Raw genomic sequence first — 27,207 nt, 5'->3', positions numbered from 1 at the left:
ATTTCTATCTTTTCTGAAGAAATAAATACATATTGAGGTATAATTAATGATATGCATGCTGAGGCATTCATCAGGAACTACAGATGTCTGTGACTTACTTTGGAACACACAAAAAGTACAGTAAAGCCAGACACAGTGGTGTGTGCCTAAATCCCAGCAATGACGGGGGAGCTCTTGAGTGCAGAGATTTTAGACCAGTCTGGGCAACACAGTGAGAACCATCACAGGGGGAAAAGCTCCATTAATGAATTCAGAGAGATGACAGATGAATAGGCATGTGACGGATATACACAGGTGTTCATGGTAAAACTATTTCAACTGTCTTGCTTGTTTTGAAGTATTTCATCAACATGTTGGGGAGAAGCATGTACATTTGTGTACCTTAACATGCAGCCACAGTTATTGCTAAAAACAAGACAGACTTTTTGTTGCAAATTCAAGAAATACTTTTGAAAGTAATTCCTGCCTCTTAAATCAGTAATTCAACACCAAATACAGAACAACCTTGGTATAAAACACATGCTGAGGGAAAAGCTTTAAAATGTCTATTATAAGATCTCAGAGTGGTACAAATTAAAGAAAAAATTAGCTAATTTTAAATACATCTTTGTTCACCTCAAAAAGAACATATCAACTTTGGGTTTCTAGTTCAGCATATAACTTGCTCAGAAATCACCACCCAGACTCAACAAGTAAAAAGCAGACCAGCAGCCCCTCCAGGAACCAGCAGACCAGCAGTGTTTCAGACCCAAATTAGAGAAGACAAGCGCTTCCCTGGAAGAGGCTCACAGGTGACCAAAGCTGAAGCCCACAAATAAAACAAATGAAACTCCACAGGAGTCAGGGAAGGAACAGGATGACATGGATTATAATCAACAAAAATATCCTCATGCTTCCAGTAGAGGGAGGGGGAAAGGACCATCTTGAAATATGCCAGAGCACTCTGTTCCTAATAAGGCTGCCGTCGGGAGAAACTTTCACCACAAGCAGCCTACCTGCCCTGGGAAAGAGAAATACCAACTCCACCCATCCCTATCCACCAGACCATGAGTAAGCTTTCAATGAGAGCAATCAGCCTGCTGCAGCACAGTGCCGTAGGTTCACCACCACTGCCCTCCTTGGACAATGAAGATATCCCAACTCAAACGTTCTGTGCAAGGAAGGGGAAAACTGAGAACTGGTTCAGCTTAGTGTCCAGGAACAAAAACCTAATCACAGAACTATGAAATGGTTCCCTTTCCCCACACCTTTAACTGAGTGCAATATACTGTATATGAGTATCGAGAATAAAAAAATCACGAAGCATACTAAAAGAAAGGAAGCACATTCAAGGAAGAAGAATGAGCATCAGAAGCAGCAGCATGGCAGGGATGTTGGAAGGATCTTTTATCTCACTTTTCTTCCCTATCCTTCCTTTGCTTTACTTTTCAAATTGTACTTCTTCCATTTTCTTCTTCTTTACAGTCTCCACATTTACTAGTATTGTGATTAAATTTTATTACTCTTTAGCTATTTAGTTGACTATGTTTTTACTGTTGAATTCTTTTCTATTGTTGCATTTAGTAGATACTATATGTCAATTTTGGTTTGTGTTAGTATCTGTATTGTAATTACAGATCTCTTTTCAATGTTTAAGGTGGTACAGTGGTAGCTTTTATTGGTTTCTGTGGTCTGTTAATAGTATCCAGTTTGTCTCTGAGTCTATTATTTTTGCTGATTTTGTTGCTATTCCCAGGGTGGCATCGTTGTTGTTATTAATTGGTTTTTACTATCTGCAAGTATCTCATTTGTCTTTGTGTCATCAACAATACTGTGGTTCACTTACAGAAAACTGGATGCTGGGCCAGTCCTCCCCGAATTAATAGAGGTGGTCAGGTTTTAGGACAGAGGCAAAGTTCTGTAGTTAGCTATGCCAAGAGGGCATCACTGGAAAGCAGACACTAATTAACGAGATATCTATACTAGCAACAAAGCCTGTCCACTATAATCAACCTCCTTGACCATCTGCCCAAAAAGAAATAAAGAGAAACATGAGAAAACAAGGCAACAAAACGCCTTCCAAAATTCCCAACCCTCCCAAATTGAATCCATGGGGGTAACAACAGAGCAGAAACTGAAGGCCAAACAGATGAAATACACAAAATGATAAAAGAGGAGGCAAAAAGCAGATAAGGAGGTCAGCTAGCTCAAAAATGATACAACTAAACTGAAAGACTTAAACAAACGTGCTTACGTAAGACATTAATAAGCTAGCTGAACTAAACAAAACGATACAAAACATACTAGTTTAACAAAGAGTCCATGAAAAGGTATTTAAGAGAAATGTAGGAGATTAAAAATTCTATTGAAAGTATAGGCAACAAAAATGACAAATGTGAGCACAGAGTCAGAACTAAAAGATAGGGCTGATCCAGGTAATCAATTACTCTGACATACCTACAAAGCAAAAGAACATGGAAAACAGATCCAACAGCTGCTAGATGATACAAAGACTTATCTAAGATTAACTAGAACTACTGAAATATCGGAAGACAGCACAAATGCCATTTTAAAAACCTGTCTACAGAAACAATAAAGAAAATGTTCCTAGCATGAGGAAAAAATTAACATACAGATAAGCAAAGTATACAGAACCCCAAATAGCTACAATTTAAAAAGAACTTCTCCATGACACATCATAGTTAACATCCCAGAAGTCCAATACAAGGACAGAATCTTAAAAGCTATTAGAGAAAAGCAACAGATCACTTATAAATGTAAACTCATTAGAATTAGAATTAAAGATGAACCCATTAGAATTAGAAAAAGCTCCAAATGCTCCAAGAGGACATTAGAAAATAGATATCCCCTAATCCTGGATAAACAGAAACAGTCTTGTCAAAATGGCCACACTCCCAAAACTTACATTTAAGTTTAATGCAATCCCAAACAAAACATCAACAGCATTCCTCACAGAACTACAGAAAACAATCCTAAAACTCATAAAGAGCCAGAAGAGACCCAGAATAACAAAAGCAATCCTGCACAACAACAGCACAGTAGGAGACATTACAATCCCAGATCTCAGTTATACTACAAAGTTATAGTGATTAAAAACAGCATGGTACTGGCACAAAAATAAACATATTCATCAATGGAATGAAATACAGGATGTAGAAACAACCTCAGGAACATTCAGCCATCTAATCTTTGTCCAAAATATATGCTAGAGGAAAGATAGCACCTTTAATCAATGGTGCTGGGAAAACTGGCTATACACATGCAGAAAATTGAATCTAGACCTATTATCTCTTAGTATATGTAATAAACTAAAATTCAAAAACAGGAGCAAAGATTTAAATATTAAAACAAACATTTAATCTTCTGGAAGATAAAATAGGTAAAACTCTTAAAGAGATAAGCATAGGCAACAACCCCAACTGTATAAGAAATAACACCAAGAATCAACAAATAGTTACCATATCTAACTGAAAAGCTGCACAGCAAAGTAACCAACAGGGTGAAGAAACAACCTACAAAATAGGAAAAATTTTTGCCAACTACTCCTTGGACAGAGCACTAATATCTAGAATATATAAAGAACTAAAAAATTGAGATACCCCTGAATTAAAGACCCAATCAAAAACAGGCAACTGAAATGTATAAACACTCGTCAGAAGTATAAATGACCACTGAGTACATGAAAAAATGTTTAAAATCACTAGTCATTAGAGAAACTCAAAACATTAAGCTTCCATTTTAGTCCAGAAAGAATGGTAAATAACCAACCTCTTTTGTCTATAAAGTACTCAGCCTCAGGTATTTTTTTATAACAACAAAAAATGAACTGATACTCATCCAAGAACAGAATATATATTGTTCTCAATCTTCCTTGGAACACATATCAAGACAGGCCACATTCTGGTACCATAAAATCATACCCCAATAAACTTGAAAGAAACCATCCAATGTCTGCTTTCAGACCATAATGCAGGTAAACCAGAACCAGTAACAGAAAGATAGCTGGAAAATCCCAAACTACCTGGTGATTAAACAAAACCATTTTAAACAGTACATGGCCAAAGAAAAATTTAAAAACAATTTCAGGGCTCTTCCCAGCCAGTGCCAAGTGATGGGCATCTCTTAGGACAACTGGAGCAAGTACAAGTAGGGGCAAAAGAAAGCCCTACCACGAAAAGTGGAAGTGTGAGTTGGGTCATCCTGCAGCCAACACTGAAATTGTCCCCCGCCACCACGTACACACAGTTCAAGGAGGGAATAGACGTACTGTACCTCAAGGCTGGATGTGGAAAACTTCTGGGGCTCTGAATGTTGTACTCAAAAAACAAGGATCACTGATCTTGTCTACAATGCATCCAATAACAAGCTGGTCTGCACCAAGACCCTGATGAAGAATTGCACTGTGCTCACTGACAGCACACCGTACCCAATCCCACTATGCACTACCTCTGGATGGCAAGAAGGGGACCAAGCTGACTCCTGAGGAGGAAAAGATTTTAAACAAAAAAATAAAAAAAAAATTCAAAAGAAGTATGATGAAAGGAAAAAAATGCCAAAATCAGCAGTCTTCTGGAGGAACAGTTCCAGCAGGGCAAGCTTCTTGCCTGCATTGCACCAAGACTGGGCCAGTATGGCCAAGGAGATGGCTATGTTCTAGAAGGCAAGGAGCTGGAGCTCTATCTGAGGAAATCAAGGCCTGGAAAGGCAAATAAGTCCTTCCTCCTGGCTTAACTCATGTAATAAAGGTGTCTATTGTTCTTAAAAAACACATACACACTACCTCATTTGTGGTATCATTAACATGTGACTATCAAAATGTGTCAGCTGAAGCAAATGTATTTAGAAATTTATAGCACTGAATTGCATAAATTAAAAAAAGAAAAATCTAAAATTAGTCATCTAAGCTTTTACTTTAGGAAACTAGAAAAGAGCAAATTAAATCCAAAGTAAGCAGAAGGAAATAATAAAATCAGAAATTAATGACAATGAAAATAGTAAATCAACAGAGAAAATAAAACTAAAGCTTTCTTGAAAAAATCAAAACTGGGGCTGGGGATTTAGCTCAGCGGCACAGCACGTGCCTGGCAAGCGCAAGGTCGTGAGTTCAGTTCCCGGTACCGGAAAAAAAAAAAAAAACTGATAAGCCATTAGGCTAAGAAAACAATGACACAAATTACTAGTATCAGAAATAAAAGTAGAGACACCATTAGAGATCTCCTCTATATGTACATTATTATAAGAATAATAAAAGAATAAATTCAGCCTTCATCCTTAATCCAAAAACCTAAAATTCAAAATGTTCCAAAATCCAAAAATTATTGAATGGTACATGGTGTCGCAGTTCAAAATTCCTTGCCTGACCTGAATTGCTGGTCAAAATGTAGGCACACTAAAAATACTGTGTAAGTTATCCTCAGACAATGTGTATAAGGTACAAATGAAAGGTAAATACATTCTGTATTTAGAATTGAATCTCATCTCTAAGATCTCTCATTACATAAATGTGAATATTTCAAACATTTTTTGAAAATCCAAAATCTAAAATACTTCTTGTCCAAAGCATTTTGGAGAAATGTTCTCCAACAATTCTTTTCCCACAAATTTGGTAACTTGGCCACTTGGGTGACTTACAGCAAACCCCTGAAAGATAAAACCTATCTGCCAAACTCACACAAGATACATGTGATCTGAACAAGCCTCAACAACTTGGATAAGTAGTGCCTTCCAAGAGAGGAATCAATGTGTCCAAGTAGGCTCTGTCAGTGATGGGTTCTCTCAAATACTTAAGAAGGAAATTATACCAAGTCCTCTGTAATCTCCTTCAGAAGACAGAAGCAGAAAGAGTACTTCCTAACTTACTCCATAAGGCCAGCATTACCCTAATACCAGAATCAGACCAAGACACGATAAAACAAGAAAATTATAGGCCAGCATCTCTCACAGACACAAACAAAAAAATCCTCAACAATGTATTTGGTGATCAAATACAACCATTTATAAAAAGAATTATTATACACCATCACCAAGTCATATACAATTATTCCTATTGTGCAAAAATGACTCAACATTCAAAAATCAATGTAATCCTTCACATCACCGCTAAAATAGAAAAACAACACGATCACATCAACAGATACAGAAAAAGCATTTGACAAGCCAGATGCGCTGGTATACACTAACATCCAAACTACTTGGGAGGATGAGGCAGAAAAATCAGTTGGGTCCATGAGCTGGAGAGCAGCCTGGACAAATCAGTGAGATAGATGGAAGGGAGGGAGGGAAAGGGAAAGGGAAAAGGGGAGGAGTGAAGGGAATGGGCAGGGAGGAAGGAGAGGCAGGGGTGGGAAGTAGTAGGGTGTGGGAAAGGAAGAAGGATTTGACAGCATTCAACACTCATTCAGGATAAAAAAAACTCTCAGGAAACTAGCAGTAGATGGAAACTTCCTCAGACAAAGCAACTACAAAAAACTATAGCGAACATAATGGTGAGAATTAAGACTTCCCACTAAAATCAAGAACATCAACATCATACTGCAAAAGTCCTAGCTAATGCAACTACACCAAGGAAAGGAAATAAAAATTATATAGGTTGGGAAAGCATAACTCATGAAAAAAATAATTTATAAGCTACACTTTATTAAAATTACAAACTGCTGCTCTGTGAAAGATGGTCAAGAAAATGAGAATATAAGCCAAGGACAGGGAGAAAATGTTTGCAAAAGACACCATTGCTAAAGGAGTATTATCTAAAATACAACAAGCTCAGTGGCAGAGCGCCTGCCTGGCAAGTGCGAGGCCCTGAGTTAGATTCCCAGTACCAAAAAATAAAAAGTAAAATACACAAATAATTCTTAATGCTCAGTAAGAAAACAACATAATTAACAAATGAGACCAAGGCCTTAATAGGCATCTCATCAAAGAAGACATACAGATACAAATAAGCGCAGAAAAAGAAGCCCACCATTACAGTCATCAGGGAAATTAAAAGTAGATACCACTACACACCAGAATAGCTGCAACTCAGAACACTGACCACACCAAACGTTGACAAGGATGTAGAGCAAAAGGATTTTTCATTCACTGTCAGAGGGAATGCAAAATTGCAAAGCTGCTTCTGAAGACAGTTTGACAGCTTCTTATGGAGGAAACTTACACACCTATCTCTATATGAAAGAAGCCAGCCTGAAAGTCTGCATATTATGATTGCAATTTGGTGACATTTTGGAACTAGCAAAACTACTGAGACAAGAAAAAAAAATCAGTAGTCGTCAGGGTTGGGGAAAGGAGGGATGACTAGGCAGAGCACAGAGAAGACATGCGCATTAACTTATCACATAACGCATTAACATGTCATTAACTTATCCAAAAGCAGAGAATGTACACTGTCAAGAATGAAGTGTACTGTAAACTGCATTTTTACTTCACTAACAAGTCTTTTGGTAGATGATAATATGCCAATGTAGGTTCATCAGTTCTAACAATATGCCGCGGACTGCCGAAGGATGAGTGTAAATCCAAGGGTGTGGGAACTCTGTACTGTTTCATTTTGCTTCTGAACCTAAAACTATTCTAAAATTAAAGTATTTCCAAGTGTGTGTGTGTGTGTGTGTGTGTGTATACAATTATACATGTTATATATTTAACTTACACTTTATTATATATCTCAGTGGTATGTTTTTACGTTTTTCTGATTCTTAGTAGAATTCAACCCTAAAGCACTCATCTCTTTACACATTAATATTTTAGCAACTGTGAAGTCAGTGTGCACTCTAAATTCAGCATCATATCAACTGGCATTTTGCTTCATTTACAGGACATAAAATGATGGTACATCTTCACCTGTGCACTGCACAGATAAAGGTACCCTGGGGGATAAAACACATTCCAGAGCAGACAGTTTATCTGCAGAAAGTCAAGAGAGCCTCCAGCACTATCAGCCAAGTGTCCTCCATACCTAACCCCAGCAAACATGATAAATGTGGGGTCTGGGCTAGCAGGTGACTTCTCATACAGTCAACTCTGTGCTGACCCATCGGTGCTACAAATGCATCACCTCTACCTAGTACCCCTCCACTTCGTCAGATCTTTCTCCCAACTTCATAAAACACCTCCTCACTTGGGCAGGCACCAAGTCACTAGGACACAAGCACCGTTGACTGCACAACCCTTGGGGGCATCAGCAGCTCCCTGCTGCCTTGTGCTTCCTGAACTCAAATGAGACACTTTCCAGCAGACCTGCCTGGAAAGCTATTAAAATAACTTGCTAAAGTACTCAGCCAAATGCAGGGTTAGCTTTGAAACCCTACAGAAGGTTGCCTTCTCAGTCACTATACCTCACCAACATTTTTAACCTGCCAATTCCTGAGCTAGAAGATTAAATTCAGAATTCTGATAGAACTCAACTCTGGAATCATCCCTTTTAAATGAAACTCACACTTTCTCTCTGAATATTACTCAGCTCTGTCCATTCCTGTTCCACCAGTTTAAAAAAGGATGATATTGAAAGTTACACAATAAATGATAATAAAATATGAAATGGATAAAGGTGAAAAAATTTCTGTGGCACATGGCAGGCTCTGCTTTAAAATGCCAATATTTAATAAAACGATATCTACATCCTAGAGATACATTCACTGACACCCAATAATCATCAAGAACACCTAATATCCAGACCTTGGGTTCTATATAACCCTGCCCAATAAAAGAAATCAGGATTAAAATTGTCAGTAATTCAAGGGATAGGACGAAGAAGGTCCACAATGAGCCTGGGGCATTACTAAGTCATAAAGTAAAGTAATGCTTTAAAATATTCAAAGGACTCCAGAACCAAGATTACAGGATTCTCACTGTCAAAATGAGGGACAATTTGAATAAGAAAAACATAAGCACTGTAATGGATTATAATTCACTGAATAAAATAAGAATCAATCAGTCCATAACAATGAAAGATCAAACAAACAAGTGAAGTTTAAAAATTCAGAATGAGAAATACAGAGCAAGTAGTGAAATTGGAAAAGCAAATAATTCTACAACTATAAATAGTAAAGACCAATGAAATCTATAGGCAGAATGATGTATTTTATAAGGAACAAGAAATCTGCAGTCTTGAAGTGTCCTCCCCAGGCTCTTATTACAGTACTTGCAAGGAGGAAACAGATACAGTGAAGACACTGCACAGCACCCTGACCAAGTAATAAAATCAACATCCCCAATGCCAGGAAAGACAAGCATGATGCACCTCAGAATCTGACACCCAGGAAGGACACATCATCACTGCTGCCCAATTCTGGCCAAGGCTGCCACTCCAAATCTAGTAAAAAAGTTTTTCAATGGCAACCCCAAATGAGGAGTATGTGATAAAAATGGCCTATTTCCTCCAAAAATGTAAAGGTTCTGAAACACAAAAGGCAGCTAAAGAAGTGCTCTAAATGAACAGATTTAATAGCTATAGAAACTAGGGGTCAGAGGTATAGTTCAGTGATAGCTTGCCTAGTATGCACAAGATCTGGTCTGATCCCTAGCCACCAAAAACAGTGAGAGAAAGGAAATTAAATGCAGTATACAGTCCCAGACTGAATCCTACTGGGGAAAAAAAAAAGGGAAAAAATTCTTAGTTGGAAGAACTTATAAAATTTGAATACAAGCTGTGGACTAAGTCATTTATCAATATTAAATTTCCTGAAATTGATAACCAAAGTATGATCCCATATAAAAATGTTTTTGTCCTTGGAATCAAAACAATAGGGATAGGGCTGGGGTTACAGCTCATCGACATGGTGCCTGCCTGGCAAGCAAGCGCGAAGTCCTGAGCTCAATTCCTGGCTCAAAAAAAAAAAAAAAAAAAACAGGGATAAGTAAAAGAGCATAATACATAAACTTAATCTCAAAAGGTTCGCCAAAATTAAAGTGTACATATATGTCAAAGAGAGAGGGGAGGAACCAGAGAACAACAATGTAAGTGTGGGAAAATGGTACAAAGTGGTGACTCTGGGTATAGAGCGTAAGAGTTCACAATGCTGTTCTTGTATCCCTTCTAAGTATGGAATAATTCCAAAATAATAAGTAAAAATAAGAACATAAACAGGTTCATGTTGAAGTCTCATACCCAATATCTCAGACCTTATTAGAAAATAGGGCTGGGTGTGATGGAGCATGCCTATAATTCCAGCACTCAAGATTGAAGCAGAGCTGGAGGCCAGCCTGGGCTACATGGTGAGCTCAGGCTCAGCCTCAAAAACACAGCCAGACTCTGTTTCAAAAAACAAAACAAAACAACAAAACATCAAACAAACAAAAAAGAAAACAGGGAATCAAAAGTAAAATGAGGTTATTAGCGTGAGCCCTATCCACTATGTCTGGTATCCTACTATCCTAGTAGAAAGGAGACATGAACACAGACATGAACAGACAGCAATTCTAAAATCCCAAGAAAGACTTGAGGCTACCAGAAGCCAGCAAAGCAGCCAGGAACAAACAGGTCCTTTTATGGGCCCTTGGGAAAAGTTGTCTCTTCTGACACCACCTCCCAAAATGGGAAGCAGTACATTTCTGTAACAAACAAATTATAGACAATAAAACACACCTACAAAACAGTATACTAAAGTAAATTTAAAACTTTTTACAAGCATCTGAGATGTACTTTCAACAAATACGTTTTAAAAACATAAATACTAACCCTGGGTTGGTCTTCAAAATAAAGATTGAAGAAATCATTAAACACCAACTTTGCATTATAAAGAAACTATGTGATATTTAGCCAGGTGCCGTAGTGCACACCTGTAATCCCAGCACTTGGGGAGGCTGAGGCAGGAGGATTGTTGCAAGTTTGAGACCAGCCTATGCTACAAAGTGAGCTCAAGGCCAGCCTGAACTGTACAACAAGATCCTGTCTCAAAAAGACAAAAAAAAAAAAAGAAAGAAAGAAACTATGTGATATTTAAAAACTAACCAGACTCCATCATACCTACAGTAAGTTCTTCTGATGCAAATTAAACCCCACCTCTAGCTGGGCATGGTGTCACATGCCTGTAAGCCCAGCACTCAGAAGGTAGAGGCAAGAGGATCACTGTGAGTTCAAGGCCAGCCTGGGCTACATAGTGAACTCGAGGCCAGCTTGAACTACACAGCAAGACCCTATCTCAAAAACCAAAACCAACTCTGAATCAATATTAAAACTGATATGGCAAATTATCGTTATTTAAAGATATAATTTATATTTTTAAAATCTGCCATATAATCAACCAAAATGTTATTACAAGTAGATTGATTGATTGATCGATTGATTGATCGATTGGTTTTTGGGGTTTTTTTTGACGTGGGGTCTTACTATGTAGTCCAGACTGGCCTTGAACTCACAGTGATCTTCCTGCCTCAGCCAATCAAGTGCCTGGATGATAGGCAAGGACCACTGCACCTGGCAAACTAAATATATTGAATGTTTTAATATATAATTTATAATTTGCTATATATTAACCACACGGTTAGAAAATATAATGGCAACATAATTTCACTCACAGTGTCTCCCAAAAGTATATAATATACATGAGAAAAACTGCAAAACTTTACTGAAAGTCAAAAAAGAAAACTAATGAAAGGAGACATGCCATCTTATGAATTAGAAAATTACATGCTATAAAGATGGCAGTTGTGTCCAAATCAATTGAGAAATGTTAACAAGCTTTTAAACAGAATCAGGCAAAAGAACCCTAAAACATTTCGAAAAATATTTAAAGAAAAGGTAATGAAGGATTTGCCTTGCCATGTATTAACATGTACTAAAAGCTACATTAATACAGTGGTATTCTCCTGTTAAGAGACAAGTCACAAGAGACTGGAAGTAAATCCTAATATATGTAAGGATGCAATAAAAGCAACATCCCAAATCAATAAGCGATGTTGGAGAGAACTTCTGAACCACTTGGGAAAGAATTAAGTTGAATCCTTACCTCATGCAATAATATTAATACCAGATAAATAAAAGGTTCAACTATAAAATATAAAATTACACAAGAACTTCAAGACACTATTGCAATGGGGAAAGAATTTCTAAGTTTGAGATCAAAAGTAAAAGGCTGCTGTAAATAGTTATTAAAGCTAACACTAAATAGAATTTTCTTTTGTTTTATGTAGCAATATCAATAAGCCTATGACATTGCAATTATGCTGTGCTTTACAGTTGTGGCCAGTGTAGTAAGGTCAGAATATTTTATTCTTCTCATCTGACTTCATTTTAGAGAGAACAATTTTCAACTCTAACTTGACAGATGGCTTTTCCTAAAATGATTAAGAAATTATTGAGTAAAAAAGGTACTTATTCCTCACATGTCTGTAATTGTTATCTTTACTTGAAATGAAAAAAATATATAAAATCCAGATAACATTGCACAAGTTGGTATTCAGTTAAAATGCACATAAAATATTTTATTTGATTAGAAAGCTGTATTTCTAGGTTAAAGAATAAGAAACACCTGTAAGTATTCCCCCTTCCCAGGCTTACACTACTAGATGTGCATGCTATTAGAACCTCTAACAGCTGTTAGAAGCCAATGTTTGTTTTGCAGGGGAAACTGTGTATATTTAAATGTGATATTCTGTGTCAATCTCCCAGTCCCTTCTCCTTTTCCTTTACACCACAGTTGTCCAGGCATTTGTGCCTGCAACACAGACAAGAAGTATCCCTAATGTAATTCAGATTCCTTCAACATAGTTATTTTTACTTTCATAATTTCAACATGTAGTGTATAGACAGCAAATAAGATCTAAAGTATGATACTGACATCCCCAGCCCTGAACGGTGTCCTCAGCCACCACCACAATAGTGACAAAGGTGTGGGAAGGCTGTGGAGCCCTGCCACAGTTGTTATGAGATTGGTGCAGAGAAGCCTGTCATGTCAAACGCAACTGAGGCTGAAGAAACAAATCTGGAGCAGCGAGGCCATCAATGACACAGCCCAGGATGGTCTGGGCGCAATTGGCTCACAGGTCACGCACCATGAGGGAAGGCCAGGCTACATCGCATGTGCACCACTCCTGAAGCAACTGCTCAGCAGTACAGGTGGAAAGGAGAGCTCCTGTGTTTCCCTTCCCTACACCCCAGACTGCTGGTAGGAATGAACCATAAATAAGCAAAGACTAAAGAGAGGAGAAAAACAGTCAAAATTCTCACTGGTACTCTGAAGGAACAAAGCTAACTAGGTAATATTTATTTCTAAGTTTTATCACCCTCACAGAAAATTATTTAGCATTTTTCTATCAGCTGCCCTGCTCATATTTTTTTACTTTTCTTCTTGGTTTTTTTTCTTCTTTTCTTTGTGTGACAGGGTCTCACTATGCAGTTCAGACTGGCCTTGAGCTCACTTTGTAGCCCAGGCTGTGTCTCGAACTCTCAATGATCCTCCTGCCTCAGCCTCCAGAGTACGAGGATTACAGGCATGTGCCACTGTACCCAACTCCTGCCCATATTTTTAACAATTATGCAACAATATTTCCATACTGGTTCATATTTGCAAATTATTATTACAGCTATTCAACAAATATGAATTTGTTGTTCTGTCTACACCCAGGATGTTTCTTTTCACACACTGACACAAAGTTTGTAGTTTCTTTTTTTCCCAGTAGCACCAATAATTTTATTCTTAATTATTATTTAAAAATAATCCCTGTTGGGCTGGGGATATAGCTCAGTGCCTGCCTAGCAAGCGCAAGGTGCTGAGTTCAATTCCCAGTACCAAAAAAAAAGTTCTAAAAACAAAAATCCCAGGGGCTGGGGATTTAGCTCAGCGGCATAGCACCTGCCTGGCAAGCGCAAGGTCGTGAGTTCGATTCCTGGTACTGGGAAAAAAACAAAAACAAAACAAAACAAAAAAAAAATTCCTGTTGATGTTTGAAAGCCTATTCGTGTGTGTGTGTGTGTGTGTGTGTGTGTGTGTGTGTGTGTGTGTATGACAGCGCTGGAGAGCGAAGGAGCACATTAACCATAATTCTTAATGAACTGTTTTAACTCCTAAAATGTAAGACTTCTGACAGGTAGATGTAAAAATAAATGTCCTTTATTTTCATAAAGAATTGTGCACTCTTCTATTTTTCTTAAAACAAAACAGCCCCATCTGGGTTTCCCCCTTTTGAGGGAGACATGAGCACTGCTGCCTCCCCCAACATCTCCACCGTATGAGGGTGGCTTCAGAGGGCTGGAGATACCAAAGGACTGGGGTCACCGCCCACCCTCTCCTCAGCACCTGGGATGGCTTCTGTAGAGGAGCAGGGCTCTCCATTAAGAGCAACATGCCTGCACTTTCCTACTGGGCAATCTCCCACCTTTTAATTGTTGAAAATTTATTTTCTAAAGAAAATGTAAGCCATACTTTTATAACATGCCTACAGGCCAAACCTAACTGACAGGCCACTAGCCACCACCAATTGCCAGGAAACATCCCTTTGCTAAAGTTATGCAGTATTTGTATTTTGATACTGGATTGAGATGGTACGAATTTCGTTTTTAAATTTATAATTACTCAAGAAAAGTAGTTTTCCTCTATCTAGAGAAGTATAATGTAATTAGCATTTATAGAACACCTTCAGTGTCAGACATATCACTAGCATTTTCAAATTTTGGTATTTCATTGAGGTCTAGATTGACAGGTGTAATGGTGCATGCCTTTAATCCCAGCACCCTGGGAGGCTGAGGTAGGAGAACAGCAAGTTCATGCATAGCCTGGGCCACTTAATGGGACTCTGTCTCACAATCTAGAAAAAAATAGAGCCAAGCTCAGTGGTGCACACCTGTAATCCCTCAACTTGGGAAGCTGAAACAGGAGGATCACCATGAGTTTGATCCTCCAGCCAGCCTGAACTACACAGTATAGACCAGTCTAAACTATAGCAAGACCACGTCTCAAGTAAAAAAAAAATTTTAAGAGTTGGGGGTATAGTGCAAAGGCCCTGGGCTCTATCCTTGGTACCACACCCACCTACACACACACACACACACACACACACACACACACACGTGCATGCCCAAAAAAAGTCTACATTCCCTTATGAGATGGATTGTATTATGTGATTTTACGAATGACTAGCAATAGTTCACAAAGTTCAGTTTCTGTTTCTCAGCATTTAGAATCCCGCAGAAATGGCTGCTTAGGTTCGCCTTGTGACGGGTATCATCAATCAAGAATAATTACAACCATCTTAGGTCACAGTAACACAAGTGCAGAGTAAAGGTCTTGAAGGACAATGTCCTTTGGGGAAAAAAAAGCTAAGACCTTAACTCCAATTCTCTAACTTCTCGAGTTTCATTTATTTTCTCTGATCATTAGCTCATTAAAGTAGTCAGTTATTTTTAAGACAAAATTGAAGTCAGTCTTCTTTTTGGTTAGCAAGTTTCTTTACAGGACCTCTAAAAACAAAGTTTTGCAACACCAAAGCTTTTTTTAAAAAATTAATATAACTAAAGAGGGCTAAAAAAAATTAAAAGCATTGACTGCTGCCACAAAGAAGTTACTGAGCACATATTCAAGGCAAGGCACTGGGCCAGGCCCCTAACACAATGCACCAAGTAAGAATCTCCACTCACATGGAACTTATGCGTCCTAAAAATAGAAGCATATCTGAAAGAAATGTGGTGCAAATTCTAATTACAATTATAACTAGTGCCACAAAGGAGATGTAAGACAGGGTGCCAGACAGCTTTGACAAAGGCATGAAGGTTTACGCAAAAAGACATTACTGGGCAAAATCTCAATGTGGCTGGGAAGGTAAAAGGACTAAGTGGAAACCCAGCATGGGAGTGCATGCCTGTAACGCCAGCACGCATGAGCCTCAGTCAGGAGAGTCTCAGGAAGCTCAAGATCAGCGAGGCCACACAGTGAGCTCCAGGTCAGCCTGGACCGCACAGCTAGACCCTGTCTCCAAAGCAAATACGGAGCTAGAAGTATATCTCAGAAGTAGAGCACACACCTCAGGCGTGCCCCACCATATACATGCAAAAAAGATGAACTGCTGTTACAGGGAAGTGTATTCCTGCAAAATACTGCAGTATGAAAATTTACATTAACATTTCATATATACATATTCCTACCCATATATTGTATGTGCTAAAGTAAGATTCAATGTTGAAGCCATTCCTTCTTCTTGAAGATATATAAGCAAATAAATAAACCTCACTATTTTAAAAGGAAAACCTTAATCAGGATTTAAGTACAAGGCTCAACGAACATTTAAAAAAATTAAAGTATATTATATACTTAAAAAAAACCTAAAAGACAAAATTAGGAACATTTAGGGCCGGGCATGGTAGCACACTCCAAGCACTCAGGAGGCTGAGGCAGGAGATCTCCAGGAGTGTGAGCCCAGCCTGGGCTACATAAGCAAGTTCAAGGCCAGCCTTAACTACACAGTGAGACCTAGTCTCCAAAAAATAAAGTAACGCTTATCAGTAATAAAAGGACAGGGCAAAGTGTAACATGACTTTATTAATAACATAATAAACATTCCCACTGGCTTAAACCACTAGTGAACGTGCATGACTGTCCTATTGGGTAGCTTGTACTACTGGTGGTATAAACAGATCTAATCACTCTTCTTTACCTTTTTACCAGTAAAATTAATAAAAAGACACCTGGGGGGACAGTCATACGTATGCCACTGTCAAGCCACCGCAAATTACAACCCCATCATAAACACATTAATGGTTTTAAATAGTCTAATTAAGTAAAAGATTAAAAAATAGAAAATCTCTCCTGAGATTTTCCATTTTCCCATTTATCTCTAAGGTTTACCTACACCTAATTTTTAAACAAGTAAATATATTCCCTTAATAATTCAAAGGCAATAGCCTGCAGCAAACCCTATTCCCAGTAGTCACTGTTAAACTCTCCCTGTGCTACGCATGCATAGATTTCCTGACACAACAGAGAAGCACACATCAATCTTTCCGGAACAAGGCCACACTCAGAAACACCAAAGTTAGACGAGAAGCCCATGATGGTGCTGGAAATACTATACAACTTGAAGAACAAAAAATTCACAAGATCTGATGGACTATTTTTCTCACTCCTTCCAAAAGCCATCCTTAAAAGGAAGCATAGTAATCTAGCATGTTTAGGTTACCCAGTTTGAGTGATGGAAACCAAAGAGAAAAAATGTGTGACTGAATTTCCAGCACTGTGTACTGCCTCTTACTTTCCTCAGATGTATGGTAATACCTACCTTACCAGGTTGTTTTAGAAATTCACAGTAATGGCACAGTAGGTAGCATACAGTGGGTACACAAACAGAAGCCAGTATCATTATTTAAAATCAAATTAGAGACACAGAATATATACTAAAGAAGAAAACTATCAGCATAAGCTGTTATAACCACAGAAGCACAAAAAAGGTAAGAATTACCAAAAACCCAGATTAAACAAAGGCTTTATGGAAGAAATACAAATTGGGCTGAGCCTACAAAGAAGCCAGGATTTTCCAGACAAGGAAAGAGACGGAGAGGGCAGAACACAAGTCACAAAGACAAGCCAGGAGAGCAGAACCGCAACACAGAAAGCCAAATACACAGCAAATTACTGGGCAAAATATGTAAATAAATCAGGTACTAGATCCCAAGCTAGTGGACTAAAACCTGCATGTGCAAGACAAAACAGAACAGCAAGTCTCAATACCCAGCCACTAACTTTAACTGGCTATACCTTTTCTCTTTTGGAAAAAACGTAGTGGGAAAATATCCTGTTGTTAGGAAAATACAGCATTTACTCCCAAAATACTAAAAAAAAAAAAAAAAAAAAAAAACAACTGATACAAATGTGACTATTTTTTTATGTAATTCTGATCATTATGAGTTCACAGTGACTTTCTTGAGAAGAGCATTAAGTACATTGATAAAGATATTTAAAATTATCTAGGAATGAGAAAAATCTATATTGCTTAATAGACTGATAATATTCAATATAGAGAATCACCTTACAAATAATATTAAGTTTCTTAAACCCTCAGAAATGAGACCAGTTATATATACAAACACATATTTACGAAGTATATTCATAGTTTAATAACTAAAATTGCTTAAATTACTCCTTAAAGGTTAAAAAAATTTATATTCTAACCAAAACTTAACCAGGAAACAATATAACACAAAACAGTCAACATTTAGAATATGGCACCAGGAGATTTATCATAGTTTTTATGGGAAAACTCTTTTTAAAGTCCTCATTTACCTAAGAGCAGCAGGAAATAAAACAAAAGGAATATTGTAAGTGCTTTGGGGACTTTTAACCACCAGTTCTGTGACGCATAAGCAATCAAATTCATCTCCTTTTACTCCAAAACAGTTATTTATTTCTTCAAAATATAATTTTAAATGCTCTAAATTTAGCGAATAGTTCTTAAAGATAAATCAGTGTTTAATTATACTGTTAAAAATGTAACTCTGAGGCCTATCAAAAAAGTATCACTTTTGAAAAATGCCTCTGAAAAATCTTACTTAAAATGCTAAATTACATAAAAGTAAAGTCCTTAAAAGAAGAACGGAGTAGCAAGTTTCCCAAACATCAGAGCAGAAAGGGCTCTGTGGGCAGCGGGTGGGGCACAGGGTGAGAGACTGCAGCAAAGCTGGCTGGCTGCTCCAACCTGGAAGGGCAGTGGTAGTTCTGAACAAAGAATGTGTAACTTGATCACTTTTCCTTCTGCTCCTTCACAGCCACGTTCAGAAAGTCATTGAACCTCTCAAAATGGCATTTCTGTGCAGAGGGGGAAAGATCTATACACTACTGGGTGGGTGGGGATCCAATCACTTTTTAAAATGATCTACACTTAATATGTTTTAGTAAACACTGGGTAGAGAGACAAGTCAATTACAAATGAAGACTCTACTGCTTAAAAATAATACTATGCAAGACTGTACAATGTAGCTCTGGCTTTAAGAACAATCAGTTCTACTAATGTGAAGTGGACTTAGTACTGTATTTATTTTGCTTCTGCAACACAGAGAGTCATTAGCTCCTAAAAAGACTTCAGGAAAGGAAATAATTAAGAATTAAGAAAAATAATCTAGACACATTAAAATTTTAAGTCCTAGTGGCTAAAAGAATTGTGCATGTTATATACTTTTCATTTGTTCTAATAAAGGAGACAAATGAGTCTCAAAACCTGAAAAACAATAAAAACTTGAAAAAATACTTTGCTAGTCAGACATCAAAGGATATATTGAATTTTCTCACCACTGACAGAAAATTTTAAAGACACTAAAATTAATACCAACAAAATTTTACATATCTTTTATACATTTCAAAGCACTTCTACATGCATGACTTAATCCCATCCTCTCGATGACTTTTTGAGTAAGGTGGATCATACATTTGCTCACTTAAGATAGACATCAAGAAGTTAGTGGGAATTCCCACACTCCAGCCTGCAGCCCTAGACCAGGGGTGCAAATCTATGGCACATATGCCTCTGTGAGCTGTTTGTATCACCATCACTGCCCTAAAGTGTTATTTTTATTTCCATACAATACTGGTAAGCAGTATCAACCCTATTTCACCAAGGAAGGAAAGTGTTTAGAGAAAAACCTGCTTAGTCACTGTGCTGATACACAGTAGAACGAGAGTCAATCCAGGTTTCACCATTAGCCATAACTGTAGTCCTTACCTTTATCACAATAAAAAGATAAAAGTAACCATTTAAAGCTACACAGCTGACTAAAAACCAACTGTGGTAGCCTGCTTAACACAGTTCTACAAAGACATCTACTGCCAGGAGTGGTGGCGCACGCCTGTAATCCCAGCACTCAGGAGGCTGAGGCAGGAGGATCGTTGCGAGTTCGAGACCAGCCTGGGCTACAAAGTGAGCTCACGGTCGGCCTGAACTGCACAGCGAGACCCTGTTTCAAAAAGACGTCTTCATCCTAATCCTCAGAACTGGTAGAGATGTTATTTCAAGTGGAAAAGGGACCTGGCATACATGCCTAAGAGCACAAAACCTGAGGATGGGAGGACTCTGGAGTCTTGGTGGGCCTAATCTGTTCTTGTCCAGTCCCTAATAGTAGGGATCCTTGGTTAGAGAGAGAGAGGATGAGATGAAGAGAGGTCAGAGTAATGAGGTGCTGTTAATTTGAAGTTGAGGTTCGGGGATATAACTCAGTGGCACAAGCGCCTGCCTGGCAAGTGCAAGGTCCTGAGTTAGATTCCCAGTACCAAAAAAAAAAAAAAATTTGAAGTTGAGCAGGGAGTCACAACCAGCAAATGCTGCAGCCTCTGGAAGCTAGATCTGTGACCTACAGAGCTTTGAGGGAATTTGTGCTCCTTAAACCACTGAGTTTGGGGTCATTTGTTACAGCAGCAATAGAAAACTAATACAACAATCATACTATGTGACTGTTTTGTATTTTAAATTATCTAATTTAAATGTTTTACAATATTAAAAAAGGCAAACATTTAACTAGAAAATTAGAAATTATTTTTTTCTTTATTAGTATATGTTTGTCTTACATAACACATTCATCATGGGGAACTGGTACGCATACATACCACATCTTGATCCTTAAACTCCTACCTGTCCCTGAGTTCCCTCTCTCTCCACCCCAGGATCCCTTTCCTATCTGTAAAAAGTCTATATCCCTACTTCCTGTCATCTGTCTTTTATTCTGCTCTTCCAATTATTTATACTTTAGATTTCTCATATAAAAGAAACCATACAATATTTAACCTATGACTTATTTTGTTTAGCATTATAGTCTTAAGGTACATCATTTTCCCACAAATGACACAAGTTCATCCTTCTTTATGGCAGAGTAGTACTCCATTGTGTATAAACACTATTTTCTTAATCTCTTCAACTGCTGATGAACACCTAGGCCACTTCCAAGATTTAGCTATTCCGAGTTATACTGCTATAAACATGGGTATCCATGTATTATCATAGTAAGATGTCTTCACCTATCAGGAAGATACTCAGAAGAGGTACAGCAGGTTCAAATGGAATTTCTACACTTAGTTTAAGGCCTCTCCATACTGATTTCCATAGTGGTTGTCACCAAAGAAGAATAGGATGAGTACATGGAGATAGCAGAATTACCAGAAGGGAACAGGGCAGTGGTACTGAATAGAAGGCAGATTACTGAGTGTAGTATGAAGAACAGCTGCCCAGAAACTATGCTAGATATAATAATGAATCAGTCCTTGACTTGGGCACTATCATTATCCCATTCACATATAGGGAAACTGAGCACAGGACAGCACTTACACAACTCACCAAGGTCACAAAGCTTCGAAGTGGCAAAGCCAGATCTAAACCCAGCTATCTGGGCTTCAGAGCTGATTTGCTTCACCAGTAAACTATGCTGCCTCTCCATGTTATAAGCCTGTTGTCAGGCCTCTGTGCCAAACAAGAAATTTCTATCTCAAATATTTGAGGAATATTAAAGTAAGACACATACAAAGCTATTTAAAAAGTGCCTATTACACAGCAATGGTTCAATAAGCGCAAGCTGCCCGTACTAAATGGTAGATACTATGTTAAACATTTTTTCTTACCTAATCTGATTTAATTCTCACAGCACCCCAGTGAGTGGGATTTTAAGGGGTGAAAAACTGCTTAGATAGGCTTCCCAGATACCAAGGGATAGAACTCCAACTTGGGGCCTAACATAAAGGAGTCCTAACATGGACTCCTTTTCATGTGCAAAGCTCAGGTGTTACAGCCCTCAGCAGCTCCTCACCACATCAGCGCCTCAGCAGCTAAGACTTGTACCCCTCTTGGTGCTTTCTAGAGCTCTTGTTTGAGCACCTTCTGCTACCTCTTTGGGGTTCTCTGCCACCCACAAGTCTCTACAACTTTCCAAGGTTACCCACTGCACAGTCCTTTCTCTACCAGCAATAAGGACCCTATGCAGGCAAAAGGACCATGGGAACAAGTGAGGTCTTCATCAGGACACACCACAGGTTTGTAGTACCAGGAAGGGCCCTGCTACTCCAACCCAAGGAATGTGGCAGGTGCTGATTACACAGAGGAGGAGCAAGCTGTACTGTGCAGTCTCCTGCATTTAGTGACCTGTTTGGTGTCTTCGGGAGTAGTAACAAAGGGGGACAGGGCCATTTGTGCTAGGTACACGTTTCAAGCCTGCTGCAGCCATGACAGGTACTTCCATGTGTGGCGGTGGGGCTGTCCAGGACAGCCTCAGCAGTCACAACTGTGGGAGAGATAGCTGTTGAATGGACAGTTCCACCTGAGGTGAAAATGGTGGGGCTAAAAATCACAACTGCTGTGGCTTGCAAGGAGTCTCCAAAAGGGATCTGGGGGCTGTCAGCATTGAGCTCTGGTCCCTCCCTGAATGCTGCTTTGTCAGGCAACTCACAGTGAGAGTGGTGTCACAGCCATTAGAGGGAAAAGGGCCCGGTCTAGTCTTGTTTCTTTTCTCTCTCACTTTCATGTACAAGTTTTTGTGTGACTATATACTTTAAATTCTCTTGGGTACCTAGAAATGGAACTACTAGATCACATGGTAACTTCATGTTTCTATTGGTTTACAGTCCTGGGGATGGAACTCAGGGTCTCATACAAGCTAAAAAAAACACTCCCACCTACCTACATCCTGAGCCCTAATTCTATGTATGTGTATAACTTTTTGAGGAACTGGTAGTTTGTTTTCCAAAGCAACTGTATCACTTTACAGTCCTGTAAACAGTATGTAAAGGTTTCCATTTCTCCATATCCTCACCAATATTTGTTAAAATCTATATTTCATTATGGATGTAGTAGTAGATGTAAAGAGGTGTACCATTGTGGTTTTGATTTTCATTTCTCTGTTAAATTTACTTTATTGCCTTCCACTATGTAAAAGTTGTCTTTTCCCAACTAAAACGAAAGTATCCCAACATGAACTAGTAAACCCTTTCTCCAGCAGCATGTTTTCCTGGTCTATTAAACACTAAATTTAAAGTCTGACTGTCTGTACTCTTACCAAACTTACTCAATCCATTTCCAATCCAGTAGCAATTATTCTGCTTTGCGTGGGGGTTGTGCTCTGAATCAGGAGATAAGGAGTATGCAATCAACAATACAAACATTAAATGGTAATTTTATTTATTTAAGCCCTACTACCTTTCACATTTCAATCCTTTATTAAAAGTGGATTATTCAACAGCATTGAGAAACTAGGTAGCCATTTGATTAAAAAATAGCCCTATCACATAATTTCTTTGAAGTTAGATCAAAATCAATTTGAAGGCTGATAAACTATTCAAAGTAGAAGAAAAGTTTCAGTTTTTAATATTCTTGGACAAGAGAAGGCCATTCTTAATGTAACAGACACATTAAGTTACTGAGCAAGTTGCATTTTAGACAACTAAAGTGAAATAGTTCCAAATTTCCAAGAAGGGGCTCAGGCTGGAGACTAAAATGTGAACATCACCAAAATTTGAAACATATATGGTTTTAAAACCATGAAGTCAAGTAAGAGCAACAAGGAAATGAGGGCAGCTAACAAAAGACATAAAAGGACTGGGCCCTGAAGCATGCCACGGTAAAGACTGAAATGGAGACTTTTTTGACATGCTGTCCTGAAAACCAGGTAAAGAGAATATTTCAAGAAGGGAATAAGAAAGTGCCTGTGTCAGTACTGTTAACAGGTCAAATAATTCAAGGATAAGCACAGTAGTCATGCGTGACACTCACAAAGGAGTCTGGTTGGGTGCTGGAAGTGAAAGTCTGAGGCTGGTGAACTCAAGAGATACTAGCAGAAAAAAAACCAGAAACAGTGCAGACACTGGGAGGGGGTCGCTGGGAGGAGAAAGTGGACTCAAGAGGTGCACTGTTGTTTTTAGGGCAGTCAGTATGTTGGTATGCTAAGGAGAACGGAAGGAGGGGTGGAGTTAGAGCCTGGGGCAGTTAGGGAACTTGCTTAGAAGCAAGGTCAGTTCACTGCACAGTAACAGAGAGAACTCAGAATACATGGCACACAGTCCCAGACAGGTGCACTGAGGCAGTGGCTTTATACACATATTCTCCTTAAGGCATCTGTGTTCTCAAGGAGACAAAGGTTGTGTGAGGTTGTGTTCTAAAAGTGAAGAAAGGGGAGGCAATGTCATATTTGAAGGCTCAGACTGGATGGTAAATAGATTAGAACTATTTCTGAGCAGCATTAAGGGCTTACATGACCTCAGGAGTCATTAACTAGAGGTAAGACCAGGCAGCAAAGCTAATTCTCCAAACACTTTTGGTGCAAAAGTACAAGTGTAGAATCAAGGCTTCCAAAATTATGAGGTACACAGTGAGAGAACTAATAGGGGAAACAGCAACATAATAGTACAAGGTTTCAACACCCCCACTTCCAGAGACAGAAGGATCAGGAAGGCACAGAATCTGATCGCTGGAACTACTGGTCACACACAGGACATTCCACCCTACAGCAGCGGAATATACATTCTTGAATCTAGGTACAAATAGCAAAATGCATATGGCTGATATCACAGTCTATAATTTTGTGTTAAAGTTTTTAATAATAATATCCTAAAATATAATTTCCTAGTGTGGATTTGAGATTAAATAAGTGCTTAAAAAAAAAAGAACCCAAAGACATTCTTAAGAGTAGATATGATCACACATTAGGCCATACAACAAGCCTTAACAAGCCTGAAATCATATTAAGTATCTTTTCTGACCACAACAGAATGAAACAAAACCAATAGTAATAAGAAATGTAGAAAATTCACTAATATGTGAATTTTTTTTTTTTTGGTCTTTTTGAACTCATTATGTAGCCCAAGCTGGCTGGCTTCAAACTCCCAGCAATTCTCCTGCCTCAGCCTCTTGAATGCTGGGATTACAGGCATGTACCACCACGCCCAGCTAGTATGTGAAAATTAAACAACACAACATAAATTAGAAAATACCAAGAAAGCAAAAAATAAAAACACAGCATCCCAAAGCTTACAGAATGCAAGAGATACTAATAGGAAAGTTTATAGCAGTAAACTTCATTAAAAAAGAAGATACTGAACCCATAACCTAACATCACACCTCAAGAAACTAAAAAAAAACAAACCAAACCCAAAGTTAGCAGAAAAAAAAGAAAGACTAGAGAAGAAATAAACCAAATACAGAGTAGAAAAATAAAAGAAGCTAGGCATTGCTTAACAAAAAGTAGCGCACGCCTGTAAGTATATAGTAAGTGTACAGCAAGATCCTGTCTCTCACACACACACACATACACACACAAATTGGTTTTTGTTTGTTTGTTTAAAAAATCAATTGACAAACACTTGCCTGGAGTAAGGAGAAAGAACCAGACAACTCATATAATGGGAATCAGAACTGAAGAGACATTACAACTGATAGATACAACAGATATAAAAAGGTTCCTCACAAACCTAAAAATAGAACTGTCACATGACCCAGCAATCCTACTTCTGGGTGTGTATCTGAAAGAACTGAAAACTAGACCTCAGAGAGGTATCTGCATTACCATGTTCACTGCAGCACTATGCACAATGCCAAGATGTGGGATGGACAGAGATGTCTGTGATCAGAGGGGCTGATGAAGGAAATGTGGTAAACACACAGTGAAATACAATCCAGCCTCCAGAAAAGGAAAGCTGGTCACACACTACAACATGGGGGAACCAAGAGGGAGCTGTGCCAAACGAAATAAGTCAATCATTTAAAAACTACAGTATGATTCCACTTACATGTGGTATGGAAACTAACCAAACTCAGAGACAGAAAAGGTGGGGAGGGGGTACAGGGAGCTGTTCATCAAGAGACACAGAGTTTGAAAAAGATCAAGAGGTCTGCTGTACAACAATGTGTATATAATTAACAAGAGTAAATTTGATTTTCGTTTTTTACCACAATTTTTAAAAAGTGTAGAGTAGGAACAGTTGTATTAACCATGGGGTTTCCCAACTAAGCAATTAAACAAATGAGGGCAAAAGCAATGAGAATGTTTGCAGCTGCACAACGCCTGGGAACAAAACCGGGCAAGGAGAGGCCACAGGGCAGTGTGGTAAGGAACACTAAGGAGGTACTGTACCACCAGACAGTTCTAGACCCCAGCAAGGGAGCAGGAAGCTGGTGTAGCTCACATTGGAATGGTGGGGAGTAGAAACCAGAGAGCGGGATGCTTGGAAATGAAACTACAGAGGGGTTACAGTTATTATAACTGGATGATTGCATTACCCCTGGGCTATAACCACAGGCGGCTGAGATAAGGTATAAGAGAAAGGAAGAAGTCATGGAAGAATCACCCACCTAGATGCTAAGAAGGAGGCAGTATTGTGTCAGGAAGCTGCACAAGATGAAATGTTCAGAGGGTGGGCCAAGGTCCCACAGAAAACTGCAGGCAGCAGCAGGAACCTGGCTGTGGGCATGCTAGATGACATGCAAATGCCCGCTTCTGTCTGATCCCGGAGAGGGAGAATGCTCTGGAAGCAGCAGAGGGGCAAAGGAGCATCACCTACTCTCAGGCCTCCTCAAAGGATGTGGAAAAGAAAAATCTCACCCCTTGAGCAGGCTGCAGAACTGGTGTCCTCTACTGTTGGCTGCAGGTTATAAAGGCCCATGGACTTACATGGAAATATATCACATCTTTACTTTTACTAAACTCAAGCTGAACTTAAATTTTTTTCTTTCATTATTAGAGTAAGCCAAGGCCCACAGTCATACTCACAACACCTGTAACTTTGTAATCGAAATAAATCAGATATTCTCAACAAATTACTTTGTTGTAGATAACACAAATATTATTTATGCTCATCATTGTTTTAACACTAGGATAATTATAAAAACCAGCCACTGGCTTATTGAGTTAATAAAAGAACATATTACTATGTATGTGTAAAAATGTTTAATTACTTTAACAGCTGTATTTCAATATAATTAATTTCCTTTGCAATCTTATATATTTTATTTTACCCATCAAAAACATTAGTCTGAGAAAAAGAGGCAGAACCTTTCAAAAGAGTTAAGTGAAAGAAGGTGACTAAAAATCTCAGAAAAAGGGGGATGACAAAAAGATTTCAAGGCTGGCCAGGTGTGGTGGAACATGCCTGTAATCGCAGCACCCGAGAGGCTGAGGCAGAAGGATCGCTGCAAGTTTTAGGCCAAGGCAAAGCTGAGGAGCAGTGCAAGAAAAGACAAGAAAAGGAGAGGCCACAGGGAATACACACAGCTGTAGGAGAACGAACCCCAGCTCCTGGGTAAAATGAGCAAGAAGAAAGGAAA

At 38.6% G+C, this 27,207-nt stretch overlaps 1 protein-coding gene and 1 pseudogene across 1 annotated transcript in view; one reads left to right on the top strand and one right to left on the bottom strand.

Moving 5' to 3' along the window:
* The window catches only part of Bmpr1a (bone morphogenetic protein receptor, type IA), a gene marked incomplete in the record, with an annotated part of 123,742 nt that overhangs the window by 79,913 nt on the left and 16,622 nt on the right, over positions 1-27,207 (bottom strand).
* Positions 4,112-4,832, top strand: LOC102011028 (annotated as a pseudogene).

This window comes from Chinchilla lanigera, unplaced genomic scaffold, assembly GCF_000276665.1.
Source record: "Chinchilla lanigera isolate Chin_1 unplaced genomic scaffold, ChiLan1.0 scaffold00109, whole genome shotgun sequence".
In the NCBI taxonomy this organism is placed as follows: domain Eukaryota; kingdom Metazoa; phylum Chordata; class Mammalia; order Rodentia; family Chinchillidae; genus Chinchilla; species Chinchilla lanigera.
This window is presented reverse-complemented; position numbering and strand designations above follow the sequence as displayed.